The sequence below is a fragment of the Tympanuchus pallidicinctus genome, unplaced genomic scaffold (assembly GCF_026119805.1).
Source record: "Tympanuchus pallidicinctus isolate F22 unplaced genomic scaffold, pur_lepc_1.0 scaffold7, whole genome shotgun sequence".
Taxonomy (NCBI): domain Eukaryota; kingdom Metazoa; phylum Chordata; class Aves; order Galliformes; family Phasianidae; genus Tympanuchus; species Tympanuchus pallidicinctus.
This window is the reverse complement of record NW_026294791.1, coordinates 12297099-12316657: the sequence shown is the minus strand read 5'-3', so window position 1 is coordinate 12316657 and position 19559 is coordinate 12297099. Positions and strand designations below refer to the sequence as shown.

General features: G+C 41.9%; 1 protein-coding gene across 2 annotated transcripts in view; it reads right to left on the bottom strand.

Moving 5' to 3' along the window:
• Positions 1–17636, bottom strand: part of ADGRL2 (adhesion G protein-coupled receptor L2) — a 155794-nt gene extending 138158 nt beyond the window's left edge. Inside the window, exon 1 of one of the 2 annotated variants that reach the window (XM_052667095.1) lies at positions 17528–17636. The gene's annotated coding sequence lies outside the window, so the exon portion shown is untranslated. Of the gene's footprint in view, positions 1–7790; positions 8135–17527 lie in introns of those variants that run through there. The other variant, XM_052667096.1, reaches the window with a different exon arrangement.
• Between the last annotated feature and the right edge of the window lie 1923 nt (positions 17637–19559).

The window sequence follows — 19559 nt, the reverse complement described above, 5'->3', positions numbered from 1 at the left end:
TTTTAAAATAAAAATGTTTAAATTACTTCTTGCTGCCTGTAAAAACACAGCTCTACATTAAAGTGACAAATTCATACCCTTTCCGTTTAGCATAGTAAAGACAATGGTGGCACCAGGCTCTCGTTCAGGCCGTCACCATACATGCCCTCCCTGCCACATGCCAGGCTTCTCGCTACCACTCAGATTAGCTTTTGCCATTACATCTGTTTTAACACAAGAATCAGTGCTGAGGCGAAATCTAGACGACGTTTCTGCTCAAAGATGACTGAATATTAAATATGAAATTTAACAGGTTTTAATCATAGCAGTTTGTAAACAGTGTAATATAGATGTCTGCCCTAATTTAGTAGGATGGAGTTCTCACATAACACTCATCAAACTGCGTACAAAGAAACCTGTTCTGGCATTTCACTAAATTAAAATCTTCAGTCCCCACAGCAAGAACGCACAAATTTAGATTTTATTAATACCTTAAATCAAACTCACTTTCATGCAAGGCAATTTACAAGTCATCTTGTCTTGTGATAGCAGAGAACAGAATGGGGTCTTAAACATATTTTTACCGCCACTTTGAAGATAGTCTAACCTTTAGGTCTGATCTTCTATTTATAAGAAAAATAGCAATTTATTTGAAATGCAACGAATTCTTGCTTTCACAAATACATTTTTAAGCCTTCAGCTATCACACCAACAGCGATAGGGAGGCTGACAGCACAACAGACAGGAAGTAAACTGAAGAACTGCTGTCCCCAGTTAGAAAACACAAGCCATTTTACCAGCTTCTCATTCACCAATCAATATGGAGAATGATAGCAATACCTAAGGTATTATATGATAGCAAGGTATTGCAGGTATGATAGCAATACCTAAGCAATACCTATTTCACACCTTGCCCAAAGACACTTCATTGTTGAAAATCTTCACTTACTAAGCCACATCAGCCATAGCTACTCAGTAAGGCAAACCAATCTAAGTGGCACTCTACACATTTAAACAGATTGGCTTTGTAACATGAAATAATACAACCTCATGCATTGAAAGCACTTCAGCCTCAGATTACAAATCCAGCCCAGGAGGAATTCCCCATCAGACAGTCAACCATGGACTGAACGATTACTCACCAGTAGTCAGTGAGAGTCACACTGTGCGTTAACAAAGATGAAAAGAGAAGAAAGGGAAAAAAAAAAGCAGAAAGGGAAGCAGGCAGAGCTCCATGGAACTCCACCGCAGGTGGCAGCAGGAATGCCAGAGAGCAGGTGGATGTGAAAGCCTGAGGGAGGCACAACATCCCAATGCCCTGGTCCTGTGGCGGCAGCAGAAGGGATGCACAGGGTGTGGCAGTGGCTGAGGGAGCACGACAAGACTGACAGCAGTGGGACACGAGCCAACAGTGAGCACAGAGCACTCAGAGCAGTGCACAAAGCAAAGGATAAGTGAGGGGGTACATAATGCCACCTCCTCCAACTGGATTGCCAACAGCTCCACTTGCCCATAACCCAACGCACAAGACCAAACTTAAGAGCAAGCCATGCTAACTGCAGCTGTAAGCTTTGTGATCCACCCAAAAAAGTCCTCTAATCCACAGCAGAAGGCACATATCTCTCTGAATAACAATTTGAAGATGTTACACAGAGAAAGGTAACGCACCAAATGTTACCAGAGAGGCCACCACAAGCACACAAGGAGATGCACACTTATGCGCGCATATGCCTACACAAAAGGCTATGTGCTATTTTTCATTTTGAGCCCCATGCAGTATAATTATAAATTTCTTTTTCATTTCCCTATTCCCTTACAGATACAAAGGTATAATTCATTAAACTGGTTGTCTGCGACAAAAAGTACCAGAGTCCTTCTACTAAGGACCAAAACGTCAATAATTCAAATTGATTAGGAAACAGTATTTCAAGAGATTATTAACTTTGAAGAACAGAAAACATCACAGAAATATTTAAAATTGTACACAAACCTCAGAAACGCAGAGCCTTTGAAATAAAACCATCTATGTCTCTCCTTGTACCAGGTGAAGAAAAGTGGATCACAGAAGCCACAGTCCACAGGACTAACCCCACAGCCCAAACAGCAGAGGCTGCGGCACCGCTGTCTGCATCACACCAGGGTACTACTGGATGCTGAGCACTACGCTGTAGTGCAAAAGGTTTGTCAGCACGGCTTGAGAATTTACTGGTTTTAAATCTGTTGCGCAGTAGTTTCCGTCTCCAGAAATAAGCATTCAGATGAAGTGAATGTCAATGAGCATGCCTGAGAACACACTGACTTAGGGGAAAAAAGAAAGAACGTAACAACCTACCAAGAAAAAAATAAAAACCTTAAAACAGGATTATCCACTTAGGTGGCTCTAATTCCTGCACATTACTGAAAGTGCAGAGAATCCTGCACTCTGTCACCCAAGACCATCACTCAGGAGTCCCCAGGCAACCCATCCACAGCACCACAGAACTGATCCGCTCCAGCCGCCGTGCGTGCACCTCTCGTTTCTGGGAAGAGAGTGAAGCAAACTAGTGCTTCCCATGAAACATGGGATAAAGTCTTCTGCTCAGAAGAGCTCTTATGGTTTCCATAGTAAACTTCATTTACATGAAGGCAGTATAAAGGTTCCCACATGAAAATGCATCTCTGGTATAATTACATTCTTTCAAGCAAGTTACTTTTCCTCCCACTTGCTATAGTTCTTAGGTGAAAGAAAAATATTGACAAAAACATGACATGAGGGGCACATAAGATAACCACAAACTGAAAAGCATGAAACCACCAAGCCATTTACAACTTTTTTTTTTTTTTTTTTTTATAGAACTTTTAACTATTCCTTGCTATTGGGCAGTCAGCGATCAACTACCAAACATAAAACTCTAATTTATAGCCTCAGGGTTCCTTCCATGTTTAAAAGGAAGGAGCATGTAAAGATATACAATGTCTTTCTAAGCCTGTCTGTTCTTTGAAATGTCTTCATTAAAATGGAGATTTTGACTTTTTGACTGTGAATAACAGAAAAAGGACAAACTTGGGTTCTGAGTACCATCATCGGAAGACAGCTCATCTCAGACTTCGGCGTTCATCTCAGATATTTTGTATCACAACGATTTTGTGGAGGCAAGGGAGGGGCAACGGAGCTGTTTCAGTCCCCGACGATTAGCTGAACTAGCACCGATTGCAGCTTTGTTTCACTACAAAGCAACCGAAAGCACCTGGCCCTGCGTTAAGATCTGCATCACGGGAAGAGTCACACTTCCACAAAGACCCAAGGGGCAGCCATGACAGGGCCGCCACTGCATGCAAGGCGACAAGAGATAAGCATCAGGCAATGTCATCAGAAAGCTCTCAATCACCAGCCAACAGTATTAAAAAAAAAAAAAAAAAAAAAAGTGCACCTGTTTTTAACTCAGATTAAAACATGTTGTACCCACCATTTTTCATTAACACTTTAAGAAAAAGACACCTTGTGTTCAAGGGTCAAATGGACTCGACCAAAGAAACCACACATCTCAGAGTTCAGCACTGGGAAGCTCCTTCTGTGTTCCATTTGTGAATCAAAGAAAATTCCACAGAGCATAGTTGGATGTATATATTATTAAATATTCTATGTATGTATTTTCTACATTTTAAAATTTGTTTTGGCAGCACGCAGTACTTGAACAACGCCTAAGCCATAGTAATGGCTGAAAAAAAAGTAATTCTGGAGACATTAATCGTATCTCTCAATTGTGCAGAAGTCATGAAAAAACTGCTTAAACACAGCACTGAAGATACAACAATTTTTTCCAGTGTACCTAGTATTTTTCATAAAATCCCTACGGATGAGTTTTAATAATGTTAATACCATAGCTTTATTTGACACATTGGTTATGACATAAATACCTTAGAAATAAGTATAAATACTATGTTGAGTCCTAGCTGATCTTTCATTTACTTTTCTTCAATTACCGCACAGGAATTTCAATAAGCACTTAATAAATACATAAAACTACAACAAATAAGTGTTCTTTCAGGTAAAGTTAGTCTTTTTCATTCCATCCAGTGTTCCTGTGAAAAATAAACTAGGAGCAAGAAATTTACTGGTTTTAGACTCTTGGCAAGACAACGTATACAAAGATCAAGGCTGGACAAAGAATTAAGCTGAATATAATTGAAATATACCGAACTTTAAAATGACTATTAAATAGATAGGTAACAAAAGCTGATTTCACTCTAAGTCACTATATTCCCTAGATAATAATAATAATAATGAAAAAAAAAACTAAGCGGCTGAACAAGCAGGCTGAAAACGTACTTTCTAATCGTGCTAGTATTGAAACACTGATGTAAATACCACGATCACCAGAAATCCTATCAAGTGATGATGATACAGGAATTGTGTGCAAGTGACAGAAGCATAAAGATGAATTTCATTCACAGGTATATTTTAAATGTTAGACTGCCTTTCTGTGCTCTGTTCGGCAGATTTTTCAGTCATGAGCCAAAAACTACTGATCACTTGCATTCAATTTGCCAAATACAAAACCCTTATTAGTCATAACAACACTGCTGTTCCAAACAGACAAAGAGATATATATTATAATTTAAAAAAAAAAAAAAAAAAAAAAAAAGACACTTATCCCTTCTCCAGGGTTAGTTGTCCAGGGGCAGTTAAGTATGACTTAGTGTGGCTTCATTTCTAATTCATGCCACAAGTAAAATGACTGCAATGTGGATTTGTGCTTTGATTTATTGTCTCATAAGCAGAAGAATTCTAATTTTAAGCAGCTATTCATTATGGGATTTGTACAGAAAGAAAAATGCATAGTCTTTATCTCACGGTTATATATATGCACTCTATAAGTGGTTTAAGAAGCACATAGATAACAATCAAGAGGAATTCTGTACGTATTTTTTCCTTCTAAAATATTAGAAAACATTTTACAGTGATAGAAATGTATAAAACAAACTTACTGTATCTTATTTGTAATACTTTAAGAAATTATAAAGAATTCTAACAATCAAAACATTGAAAAAATTGCTTTAACTGCTATGGAATTTTTATGCATTTTTCTTCCTGTTCCTATCTGCTTCCTAGTTACCATCTACAAGTCAAGCTCTGCTCTCCACAATTCATGCTCTTAAATGGGTTGGAGCTCCACGTTCATCAGGGGGTAACTAACATTCATCCTTATGCATTTACTTTTTACTTACAGATAAAAGATACAATAGTTTTTCACAGCTCAGAATGAATGATGTAAAGCCAATCGAAGAAGCTATGGAAGTTTTTCTAAAATTGAAAAAAAAAAATTTCAGATCATAATTCTTGTTCTGAATATAACACTAAAAGAGCTCTACAGTTTTTTTTTTGTTGTTGTTGTTCTAGATGTGTAAATACAAGATGTATGAATTACTGAAGAAATGTAAGTCATACAGTGCTGTAACGGTTACAGAAGTAACCAACTTTTGAATATTCAGCGCTGAATATGCAATTTTCAATCCTCAACTATCATCTAATAATCCACCAGAAAACGCTTAACTCTGTGTGCAACGCTTCTAAAACACACTGATAAAAAGTATTTATTGTGAAAAGAAACAGGAGTATCTTACCTCTTACTTCAGGTAATCAATAACAATTTAAGACAGATAAACACAAGATCTTTCTACATGAAGTGTTATACATACAATTAATCCCATACATCTAGGAAACACATTCCTCAACTTTAGCTAATACTACTCATGGACATATATAATACGCAGAACATATACTGGGAAGTTCTTTACAACAATAACTGCCATCTACACATATTCTTAAATTGGAATAACCCCAGTTATCATTCTGTTACAGCACACTAAGGAAGAACGGTATGTTTGTGTATATGTTCATTATTTACTGAAATGTCTCAAGGTAACATCTTAAAATATATGGCAATTTAGCTACCCTTAGTAATTCTGACTGCTGTTACACTTAGCGCAGTTATTCATAAATGCCAGCACAATCTAATGTATTTTGTTCAATCATTCACTGTGTTTTTTTTATTGATAAAACATAATTAGTTTTATTAAATGTGGCTTACGTGTTGCTTCTGCAAAGTGAGTGAATATTAACATCTTTTTTTTTTAAACAGATGGAATTTTTCTAAGAATTAAGGAACAGCTTGAATGTCACTTCCATGAAAACTGTACAAGTATGACATTATTGTCATTTTTGTTGTTTGTAGCCATTTTTTAAAGTATCTAAGTTACTTATCACTATAAAAAAACAGACCTGATGGAACAGAAAATGAGTTACACTGCTGCTAAAATGAAGGAATATGACTTTATTCAAGTAGGCTCTTCAGTGTAGCAAGTAAATTATCATTGTTCTACCTTCCAAACACAAGGCTGTACAAGAATGTATCTTAATCTCAGCCATATTATCCCTACAGCACAATTGGAGTTATATATACACATCTCAATTTTTGTACTGTACAGCAATTTCCACTGAACTAAATTTCTGAAATGCCCTTACCTCACAGGGAAAGTAAAAGACACAAGAAAGATCATGTCCACTGCCTCCCCAAAATTCCTCAGCAAACTACAAATTAAGAAACCACTTTCTTCATCATGGCAAATACATCAGTATCCTTAAGTGCAAAAATGAAGTTGTAACTTTTCAACTCCCAGTACATACCAAAATCTCTACAAAAGACATCATTTATACATTTTCTGTAAGTCTTACCATTATAATCCTATTGGAGTGTAATTGCTGTGGCTAATATTCTTACTCTGTTATGAAAATGCTCAACATAAATGTGGCACTGAGTTGTTAAGATAATACATGATCATGCTGTGAGAGGGTAATACCTATACAATAGCCTTTGCCAATACCATAAATCTCTTTATTAGACAACAACCTATTACAGGAGATCTACTTAACTGTTTCCCTACTTAGAGGGCCATTTGGTGTTACAATAACAAGCTGACTTTTCACATTAGCAAGGATTAGCCAGTATAAATAATAAATCGACACTGAGTTGCTGCTCTTTTAGATATGGTAAGTCTTTCCTGGTGTTTAAAAAGAAAATCCAAATTGAAACCCTAAGACCAGACTGAGGCTGAACATGTTAGTTTAAGCTATAAAAACTTTAAGCTTAACAAAACAACAACAAAAAAATTCAACTCTCATATCAATTTACGTGGCAGATTTATTACAGGAGAGCATATTACAGAATGCTGTGTCTGTCTTATGGAATGTGCATGCATACTGCTTTATCTCCTAAAAGTATCACAGTAAATCATCTTCAAATTTACTTGAATATTTTACAATAAATTGATTGCCACTGTTTTCCCAGAGATAAAAAGTGTAGAACGCATCTAAGTTCCGTCTATTATGCTTTTGTTTGGAAAGCAAAACTGTAGTATAAATGAATTGTTTTCTTCATTAAAAAGGTCTCAACTTTTTTGAAGGATCATATGCTTTCACCGTCAATTATAATACAAATTGTAAAACCTATAGTACACTAGAACATTTCATTCATTGTGCTAGATTAAAAAGTAACAATTAAAAGCATTTCTGATTTTTCACTATTTACAAATAAAGTTATGTTCTGATACTCCTTACTCTTTCTTGTCTGTATTTTTGTTAAAAGCTTAAACTAGAAAACCTTCCACCGTTTGCCTGCTTAAGCACAACTGTATAAATTCATCAACCGTACCAGGATAGAATCATCCACATTTTTATAATACAGAAAAAGCAAAATTAAGAGTTAGCTTTGCATCTTCAATCACCATGATTATGATTCACAACACCGCTTGCATAAATAGAAAAGACTTACCTATTGCTTTTTGGCTAGCGCACTACTCTGCTCAAGAGGAACTGAAGCCCTTAGCACTGTGTTGTCTCTCATGCTGACATGACATTTTCAGAATCAGAGAAGACAGTTTATGCAACTGAAATCTGCTCCCTGTCATACAGAGCACCAAAACTGTTCTCCTGTACCTCGACACGCAAGAACTGTTTCACTCCGTTCCTTCTCACACCTCCAATATAGAGGCACTCCTTCAAAAAACAAAAAAAAAAGTAGCATTTATGCCAGCTCTTGCTTACTAACGATTTTATTTTTTTTCCCATTGTTATTTACTGCTACTGATGGACAATCTTTCTAAAAGCTGTCTTGCAGAGCCTTTCTGCCGTGCATAGCAAAGCATGCACAGCAGAAGGAAATTGTACTTACTGGAAACAATTCAGCCCTGAATGTCCTGATTACTCTGATTATCTCATATGCAAGCTCCCTCTGCAGGCAGTAAGAAGAATTAGCAAAAATATGTGAAAAATGTGGGTAACAGCTGGAACAGGAACCCAAAAACTCACTGACTATTTAAAAGGAATCCCCTCAGCAATCCTTCTTGACTGTTACCTGACATAAAGAGTTAACACAGAAAACACTTCACTCCTCATGTCTGTGTCTGTTCTTTTCCCTCAAAATTAAAACATTCAGCTTTAGTCTTCCCCGGATCGAAACATACGTGTTTCTTTTACAGTCATCTAAATCCTTTTATGGAAGAAAAAAAATATAAGAATTAAAAGATGTACTGCTTATCTAGAACCAAAGAGAAACAAAAGCTCACCCCAAAGAAAAAAAACAAAGCAATGCTATCCGATGAGTCTGCCTAACCCAAACCCAAGCCATCACTGCATTTACTGCTGTGAGACAACACCCAGTGCCACTGTTGGGTGCAATGAGACACACATGCCATCCAAATTTAAAAATCAGTTGAACTGAATGGTTAAGCTTACGTCAAAAATCAACAATGTTTCTAGCAGTTGATATCAAATAATGAAGTAGCAAGGTAATTTTCACTCAATTGGATTAAAATTGCTTTTCTTATGAAAGGCATTATCTTACCTTAAAGTATCTTAAGTTTGTTCTTCCTAATAACACAAGTTTTCAGATAAAAATTCCACCAACACAAATGCAAAGAAGCTTCAATGAATAAAGCTATAAATATTAAGCAGACCAAAATTAAGTCTCCGTCCTGCTACCCTTTAGCACCCACACACCATCAAAAACCTGGGAAAACACGAGGCACTGTCCATTTCTCTGCTAACAGGGAAAGAATGGAAGTATGCTGGGGTTTTTATTTCTCTTATAAAGCCAAATCCCACTTTCTTTCCTTCAACGGGTAATGCCATTAGATTAATCAAGTATATTCATAAAATAAAAAATTAGGCCCTACATGAATTTTGCTGGAAAAATAAGCTCCAAAATAAAATGTTTCAAGCATTCAGTATGCGATTAAAAATAAAAATAAAAAATAAAAACCCCAGCAGAAAAAGACAGAAGTAGGCTCGTGATATTCTATTAAGTTTACAGGCATTCTAAGGGACAGATGTAGGGCAGATTTGAGGCGTTCACCTCAAGATGCTGATGGCTGCATCCAGAGCTCTTCCTTGCTGCCAGAACACCTTTGGCAGTTAGATCCACAACCACGTATTATTAGATACTATTATACACCTCCTCAAATGAGGAAAAGAATGAGGAAGGAGATGAAGCAGAAAAAATCCAACATTTGGGAAGAGATGATACTCTGTTCCATCACAGGGTACAACTGCCAGAAGGGCAAAAGGATTTATTCTCATTTTCAAATAATGTCAGCATTCAAGTGCCTTTCACATGGCTCCCAGCCCCAGCTGCCCCCTCCCCTGCATGCTGCGAGCCTCCTTCTCTCTCTCCCTCCTGCACCCTGCAGTGCTCTGCAGGCAGGGACCCGCTGCCGGGAGTGGTACCTGCAGCAGGGAGGCACATCACAGCCACCGAGATACCTCCCTCCCTTCAATATTTAAATGACAGATTTACCAGGAAAATACTTATGGATTGGTCTTCTGGATAAAATGCATGCTGTTCAAAGGGAAGATGCATCGTTACTCATTCTGTGAAAGAATTTTCCAATTCAGTCACTTTGCATAGGAAAAAGTCTAAATTAAACTTCAAAGACTGAACACAGGGACGTCTGGACCAGACGAAAAGAATTATGCCTACCATAAAAACAGGGTTTGTAGATTTGTCAGAGAAATGCAACATCAACAGCAGAACTTCTCGTTGGGAATCCTTCTTTAAAGCGATAAATCGATGTTTTAATCGCTTTATTTAAAGCCGACAGCACCTATTGCTCAGGAATAATTTTGGACACTGTTCACGCCATTATAGAGTGCTATATTAAAAAAGCAATAGATACATACAGCAAGAAAATATAGAGAAAGGTGAACTCCAGTCTCCTTCTGCATGTGACCCCTCACACTACCACTGCACTGATTCCAGAGCCAGCCTCCCTATTCACACCGGATCCCACCAGCAACAAGGAAAGCATCACCACCAGGAACAAGGTTGGTCATCCTCTCCCCAGCTGCCAGAAACAATTCTTACAGTAATCGGTGTTAGATTATTCTGTCATCTAGAGCAATAATTGGTTTGAGGTGTTGACTGATGCAAAAATACCAACGGAGGGCAAAAAGGAAAGCAGCTTCCTGCTCGAAATGAGATTTTGGATTTTATCACATCCAGAGGCAAATAAATAAACAGAGTATAATTTTTAAAAGCACGGTTCGCCAGTGATGATTTGTTTTGGTCCTACTTGATTATCTTTATTTTTCAACAGTCACAGATACAAATCTAATTGCACGTTATAAAGGTGTACCTCTCTGGAAGGCATGCATATGGAATGCTAAGCTGCTCTACATGCTATCTCCACTAGAGAAAATAGCAAAGGCACCACAATTTGCTTATTCACAGTGTTAATTCATTACCAATCTTCTTTACCATAAAAGGTATGAGCACTCCCAACACCTAATCTGTGCATCAAGGCCTCCGTAATGTAAGAATTAACATATAAAACTTGCTTCCATCTGTACAGTATCAGAACTCAGGATCTTAAATAGCAGCCTTTGCTCCTCTTACCTCATTCAAGCATTTGTAGCTTGTGGTGGCCAAGTAATGTATCACTAAAATATAAACATAGTATAAAAAAACTCACACACATTTATCAGCATCAAGTCAGCCACTTTACATTAAAACTAATCTACTGTCACCCCATGCTGGCCCTTCAGGAAAAAGGGAGCACCTCTCTTACACAATAAAACAGTGCAGGACAGTGGTTACGCAGCAGCAATAACAGTCACTTCAGAGGAGTTTCACAGATCACAGGACAAAACAGGCCTAAACTTTACAGTGTTTGTATGATGAAATGGAGTAAGATGAATCTGCTATGAGAAAAAATGCTGCATTACTTTGGAAGGAAAATATTCTTGATACTGAATCTACCTAAGAAACCTAAGCAGCTTCTCAATAGCTCAAACTGGATCTCCTCTGAAGCCAGCTCTTCACATGACTGAAACACAGGCACCAATACTTAAACCTTTCTGTGTAAATGTTAGTGCTTATAATGTGCTCCTAAGAGATTAAGGGAGAAAAAAAAAAAAAAAAAAAAAAGCCCACAAAAACCTGCAGAACCAAGACAGGCCCTATTTTTCTCAGCCATGATCACTTGTCAAGCCATGATTAATGCTGTGCTCTGTAGAGGGAGACATTACATCTAGGCTACAACAGACCTAAATTTTACCCTAAGGCAGAAGTCTGATTTAAACATCTCTATTCAAAGTGACATTTGTCCTCTCTTTTCAACCAGTTTCCTCTGAAATTCCAGTAAACTGACTCTGTGACATACAAACGGTCCATTGATTCTAACTTGTCGTGTAGCCTGTCCTTGTAGCAAAGTTGGTTTTGGTGACTGAATGAAGCAAGATGTTATGCATTCAAGAAAAATACAGGAGCAGAGTCCATTAGGTGCTCTATTAAATGCTCGGTTGGATAAGAGCGACTACAATTTACGGCTATAAGGATTCCAGCTTACACAGAAGAGCTGAAGATAAATACTGAGGTCAACATTAAAAATCAGAAAATATTTTTATATTCAGGGGTAACAATGGCCTTCATATTCTGAGGTGATGAGCACAGATTTTTCTTGTATTACAGACAAGAACACGAGCATCGTCAGGGCCACTCCGAAAAGTAATTACATTTTATCTCTTGCCTTTCACTCTGAAATGTCTGCTAAGGTATTTACATTTGTCTGTTAAAAGAACAACAAGTTGGACAGGAGAAAAAAAAAACTGGTGGTGATCACTTATCTCAAGTAAATACTATTTCTCCAGTGAATGGTATTATTCCATCTATTTTATAAAGTTATTGTTAGATCCTCTGATTTATCTATAATCGCTATTGTAGGAATAAAAATAAGACATGCTTATATCTTATAAAGAAACAGCCAAATAGCAGACCTGGACATGGAGAATAGTCAATATCCTTCTTACTGAACATGAAAAAAGGCAATGTTTGATAATATTAAGCAATTTGGACAGTGCTGGCAAGTTCCTACCTACCAAGGTAATCTTATTTCTTGCGCTTTTCAGGGTAAATTGATTTTTTTTCCCTCCTCTTAGCCGCTCTGATAATTGAGCAAACTTATACAAGTGTGATGGGATTTTACTTAGCAGACAACATACGAAAAAACCTCCAAACATGAAGCACCTTACTCATAAAAGAGCATTTTTGTGGTAATTAAGCAAGCTGTATTTAAGCTTGCTTTCTGCCAGGATAACAATCAATAGCATTTTGTTGGAGACTGCACTCTACATGCAGGTGTTAAGCATTGTGCTTGCCTCAGTCAGCCTGTGACTTTTTTCTTTTTTATTATTAAGCCTTTCTAAATAATTTTGGAAATAGCAGGCTAGAGGAAGTTGAATCATTACAGCACCTCATGAAAAAAAAAATCAAAAAGAAAAACTGTGGCGTGCACAAATTACACATTCTTCAAAAACCCATACAAAAACCCATTTAATTCAACGATCCATAACCTGGAGATGTTACAATTCCAAATTAGAACAAGATTCTTTTTTTTAAGCAATCCATTTCTGGTTAACTATGATTGTCTATCTACAGAATGCTGTAAAATCTGAATATTCATTAAGGAAATGTATTTCTGTAACTAAACTGCTTGGAATACAGTCTTCGCAATCCTTGCTGTAGAAACATATCTCATACATTAATGGCAGAAAAAAATATGAAATCCAAGAAAATGTTTGACTGGAAGGGGCTCTAAGCCTGCCATCTTTCAGCTTTAATATGAAGAACGATTAAAAGAAAAGAATCGTATTTGATGAAGCAAAGCTGGAAGTAATTCCTAAGCCAGCTATATAGTCACATAATATCGCACGTTCCATCTGTATTCCAACAGACCCACTAGTACTTTCATTTTCAGAAATGTTGGAAACAAAATGCATATCTTTGAAAACTACTTAAATATTAAACATGACTGTTATGACTACTGAGAATGGCCCTAAAATAGCTTTTTGTTTTTCCCGTTTTCTTGACATCCAATTACAACCGTGATGGCCCAAATCTTCTACTTGTTTCAAACTGAGTTTAAAAAAAAACAAAAAACAAAAAACAACAGCTTTTAAGACTAAAAGCAATACACAAATACTTGTGATTTGAAATTACACATTATTCAGCTTCTCATTTGTACATCGCAAACATCAATCCTAAAAAAATGCTTCAAAGCTGTCTGTTTAACATGACATCTCCAAGTAACACGTCTGAATATGAACCTATGCCCTTAAGTTCACTGCTCTGTAATTGACTGCTTGTCTACCTATGCATGAAGACTATTTCAATTACATACCAGATGTAGTTTAACTTCCCTCGCGTTCACCAGCTAAAACCCTTAACTGCTACACCAAATTCTTCTATTATCAGTCATCCACACAGGTTCCTCAGAGGAAGGCAGAGAAGACAAGCAGCGATTTTTGATACAAAATATCTCCAGGTGGGCACCGGTAGGTTTGTTTTTTTCCCATTACTCCCAGGCACAGCCCTGTTCTCAATGAGAGTTGCAGTAAAACTGAACGGTTTTTCTTATATGCATGCCAACATTTCAGGTGGACACGGGATGAGCTCTCATTCTCTTGGAAATATGTAACCTTTTTAGACCAAATTTCAAGTAAAAAATAAAAATAAAAAAATCTACCCATTCAAACCATTAAATTATACCACCTCGTATTGGATGAATATTACTATCTATGTGTCTGAATTTATGACATACTACATGGTTGTATTGCATGAACAACTTGGAAAAACGTTTTCCCTAGCTAGAGACCTCTCTTTCTAACATTCATTTCAGTGAAAGTCATGGACCTTTCTAAAAAGCTCTAACTCAAGACTGGAACATTTTTTCTTCATCAGAACTATTCTATTTTTTTTTTTTTTTTTAATATCGCCTTAGTGTCAGCTATACATAATGTCTTTTTAAAAACAAAACTAACAGTTCAACACACATTATTAACCATAACAGCTACTCGCTCCTAGGACTGCACTATCTAGTTTACTCAGATTTTAATAAGGTGCCTCCTTACAAGATACTGGAATTCCTGAGCAGCCCTTTCTTGACTTTAAGCATTACAAGCAGTGAGAGATAAATAAAACATTGAGAAAGCTTCTGAAGCTATCACACAAGGACTACGCAAACTTTGCTTTTTTCAGAGCTCTCCTCTTGCTCATTTTGAGAAGGGAAACACCCAGCAGCCTGGTGTTAATGTCTCTGCTGATTGTGAAAATTGCAGCAATAAAAACTCCAACTGCTTGTCTTAAATTAAGACTTGCAAGACTACATGTGAGATCTGTATCTTTACATTAGTTTTTATAACATTTGGAAGTTTGGTTGCCTGCTTTGATGTTGGTCTATTAATGAGCAGGAGAGCCAAAAGCCAGAAAAAAAAAAACATTTACTGGAAATTCTCAAGTCAAAACCTGAAGTAATTGGTTTCTCCTACCCCACATGATCCCATATCCCGGTTCCCCCAGCCACCAGCGCCCTGAGCCAGCTGAACGTCGTCTGCACTTTTTTTCTGTTGCCAACCTACACTGATTGAAAATGGCAGCTGAAGCGCTGCTGCAGCACATTAATTTTTCTCTAAGTGGTCCAATTTTGTCATCTGAACGCTGAAAATTTTCTTTCCACTACTTTTTTTTTTTTTTTTTTTCTTCCAAATCTTGGGAGATTTGTCAAATTTGGAGTTGCCATCATATAAACTGAAGCATAACATCTTCAGTACAATTTTTAGATTATCCCTTATAGCTGTAAGGATAATGCGCTTTCTTCCCAGCACTCTGCATCCCGAGCAGACTACTTAACAGCAACTTAAGTGTGATAAAGGCAATTACACCAATATGTTCCTTTTGTACAACCAAAAGGTACTGCTCCAGACAGCTGAAGATGCTAGATAAATAAACCCCTGAAAATTACCGGAAAGTAATGATGTGCAATTTTAGGACCACTAAACACGCCTATTTACAAAATGCCCAAACGCTCATTTAAGGATAACAGAAATCTATATGAATTATTTAATTGCAGGGGGTTTCGCAAGGCATACCATATCTACTCAGTTCCTTCATTAAATGAAAGGAAACTGCAGCAAGAGTGAGGACATCCTGCTCTAAAGGCACAGCGCTTACAGGGCTTGAAAAGAAAATAATAATAACAATAAAAAATAAAAGCACCCTCCCAATCATCAAATGAGGAACCACCCCCACCAGAAAGATAAATAAATGAATAAATAAACAATTGCTACATACCAAACACTTGAAACACGTTTCTGAAAACAAAATATTTATCTCCATGTTTGTACCCCTTAACTGCAAGGTATGGAAGGAAGAAATAGAGGAATAGGAAATCAAGACCAAGGAAGTTTGTTTTGTTGTTTTGTTTATTTTTAATTCCTACCAGAGACACAGAGCAGCGTGGCCCCTCTGTCCCTGAGAGGCATCTGGCCCCTGGAAGAGGTCCCCATCATGCTGACAGATAACTGGATTTGGGTTGGCTTTTGGGCTGGTGGATTATGAGCGTTGATTTGCAAAGATAATGAAAGGCCAGGCCGGCCTACTCCCCTTCATACCCATGGAAATAGTCACAAACGGCCCAAAGCTGCGCACGTTTGGCCATGTACAACGGCGGTACACGTTCCTCACCGCCACCAGAACGCTTTACCGTATCTGTTATCAAAGTATTTTACGAGGTAATAGTAATTGCAAATGAAGTTATCTCAGCAAACTCACTATAACTGATTAAATGAGATTACAAGAAAAGCTCATTTTCACTTTCTTTTTTTTTTTTTTTTCTTTTTTTTTTTCCCTCCCCCCAGCAGAGAAAGTAAATGGAAGCATAAGGCCGGTGGCGCTCCTAACTTCTCGAGGCACCCCGTACAGCACGGCACGAGGCCATGAGGAGCGGGCGGGCTGGCTGACCGGCTCCGCACGAGTGGTCTCGCACCACACGGCCCCGTCCATCCGCACATCCCCCCGCGCGGAGCCCTCAGCAGGCAGTGGGAGCCGTCACTAAAGGTCACTTTTCCTTTTCTCGGAGCAAACCATTAATCAATAGAATAGAATTGTCTGAGCGCTTGCAGCGAACGGACCCTGGTTTTCACTCGCGTAATTGCAAAACAGCCGAAGTTCAGAAACATCACCCACACCCACCTCCCCATTTTGCCCCTTTTCAATCCCTGCTGCCCTTTGGGCCTCCGCTTGGAAGCAAATGGAAGACGAACTGAAGTTTTCTCAATTGAGCCGGAGCCGAGAGCCCTTTGATATGCTAATACTCCCCTTCAAACGGTACGGATTCACACTCGCATTAATTCCAACAATTTGTGCAGAACGATGAGAAATGGCACCTCTTGGGGGGGGGGGGGGGGGGGGGGGGAGGAGGAGAAGGAGGAGGGGGCGGGCGACAAAAGGAGGGGGGTGGCGGGGGCCGGGGGCAGCGGAGTGCAGCGTGGCCACCTCTTCCCCGTCCTCCGACCCGGCCCGCACCGGGGCACTGCACGGCGGAGCAATACCTGAGCCCGGCTGCCTCGGCCATGCCGCCCGCCCGCCCGGGCCCGGCCGAAGCAGCCCGGTGGTATTTTTAGAGGCAGACACAGCAGCGCTGCCTCCTGACACGCTCTGCGTTCTGTCTCCAGATGGCCCCAGATTTCTATATGTGAAAATAAATAGCCAAAAAAAAAAAAAAAAAAAAAAAAAAAAAAAAAAAAAAAAGTTGTTCTCACTCCACAACCGACAAAGGGCGATTTATTCCTCTTCTCCCCCCCCCCCCCTTTCTCCGCCTCGCACGTAAGGGCGCTCGGCCGACTTGCACACAAATAAACCCGCAACAGGTAATCATTTAGCGAGCACCGACGCAACTTTCCCCTCGTGGGAGCCGCACCGGGGCCTGTTCTGCTCCGGGGGCCCCGCAGCTCGGCGGGGGGGAGGAAGGGGAGGCGCGGGGCCTCCGCAGAGACGGGGGGGGGGGGGGGGCTGCGAGGGAACCTTCGCGGGGCTGAGCGAGGAGGTGCGGGGCCGCGCCGCGGGCAATGGGCCTCGCCGAAGGGCGCGTTCCGCCTCTGGCGGAGGGGCCGCGGGCAACGCGTGCCCAGCGCCGAGCGAGCGGCGGGAGAGGAGCCGCGGCGCGGGGCTGCGCTTACCTCCCTAAGCCGAAGGCGGGCCGGTCTCTGTGGCCCCAGCGGGACCGGCGGCCCCGCCGAGCGGGCGGCGGCGCGGGGTCAGCCCCGGGCGGCGTCGGCGGCTCGGGGCGGCGGGCGGGAGCTGGGCGCTGCGGCGCGGCGGGCTGGGGCTGCGCGCACGGTGGCTTCTCCGCGCAGCCGGCCGGGAGGCTTCGCCGCGGTTAAGTCAACATTTTCCTGCGGTTCCCGACGCTCCGCTCCGCGCGAAACGTACGATGCAGCCAGGCTCCCGCAGGCAGGCGAAGGAAAAATTCAATTAAACGGCGAAAGGAGCGGAGGGGACGAGGTGCGGCGCGCCGGGTGCGCCCAGCCTTGGTTGGAGTCCTTTCTGCGCAGCGATCGGGAGGAGGGAGCCGAGGCGATGCCGGCGGCAGGAGTAGCGGGGAGCAACTCACAAATTTTGCGACGAGCCCCCCCTCCTCTGCCTCTCTGGCGTTCGCGGCGACCTAATTCACATCTCCTCGGCAGGCTCCGGCCTCGCGCGGCCCCGCCGCTGCTACCCGCCGTCCTCCCGGCCCTGCTGCCCCGCCGGCGGCCGGAGAGCGGGCGGGCACCGCGCGGCACTGGGAAAAACGCAGTACGTACACAGCAGGAAAAAACCCCAATGAATCGTATCGCAGCCTCCTTTTTGCTCATGCACCTCTCCGTGTGTGACTGGGGATCGCCAAGTCCTGACACAGACTCTCCGGCGGCTCTGAACTGGAGTCACCTCCAGCCTCCTCCCCCTCCAATCTCCTCCCCTCTCTCTCTGCCTCCCCACCCCTGGGCTCAGCTAATCATATAAACATATTAGCACGTAGAGCGGCACCGGCGAAGGACAAAAATCTCTCCCTTCCTTCCTTTTTGTTTTCCTTCCCTCCCCCCTCCCTTCTCCCAGCCGCGGGGGTTAAGGCCAGCACCCGCCCGGCGGCCGCTCGCATCCAAGGCCGAGCGCTCGGCGCCCGCCGCTCCCGGCCCGGTGCGGGGCTGCAGGGGAACGCAGTACGGCCGCCCGGCTACTGGGGGCCCGCCGCTGCTTGAGAGCGGGGTCGGCCGCCCGCCCGCCGCCGCCTCCCCTCGGCCCCGCTGGCTGCCGGAGCGCCGCAGGCCGGCAGGCGTCTCCGCCGCACTTTCTCCTTGGTCGTGCCCTGCGCGTCGCGCTGCCCAACTTGTGCGGCCGGCCCGGGCCCAGGTGCGGCGCGGCGTGACGGTTGCTGCAGCCCGGCTCTCCCCCGCTGACGCCGAACGCACCGTGCGGCGGGGTGGCCGGGCAGGGAACCGGCGACTCCTTCCCGCCCGCCTTGCGGCTCCCCCAGCTCCTCGCCTCTCCCGCGGCTCTCCCTTCGCCAGATTTCCCCCGGCTCTCCCTCCTCCCGCAGACGTCGCCAGGGCCGGCGCTGCGAAGCGATGCGCTGGGGAAAACGTGTCAGGGCAGGGTAAACAACACACTTGGAAGCGATTTAAAGGATGCTAAGTTGACTCATTCTTCTGCTCTGATGCAGAATGCAGGTTGGCAGCGCTGTTGCATTCCTTCTCCAAATCCCATCTTAGAAATGAGGGTTTGGGATTGTTTTTTTTTGTTTGTTTTTTTGTTTTTTGCCCTCCGTGTTGATGCAAAATTGTGAGGATCTACTCCGACGTTTCGGGCTGTGCCACATGCACGGGGCCCGGCTCTCAAGGTCAACGAGAAGCAGCTGAGCACTGCACGGCTCGTTCTGGCGGGGAGGACACGGGGGACGGGGGCCACTGGGAGCGCCCGTGCGCGGTTCCCGGGCTGGGGCTGCTGCGGTGGCCGGAGGGGCACAGCGGAAGATCAAAGCGGCGCAGACCTGGCCTGATCAGCCCACCAGTTATTTATTCAGTTAGTTTAAACCATTCCCTCCCTTTTCTAGCTGCAGCAGTGAAACACAAACCCTCTCAATTGCATCTGCCCACAGGATCTCTGGCACAAGACCCAGGGCTTGTTAAACTCTTCTAGGTCCAAAGCGCATTGACAATTCAGCTTAAAACGCCC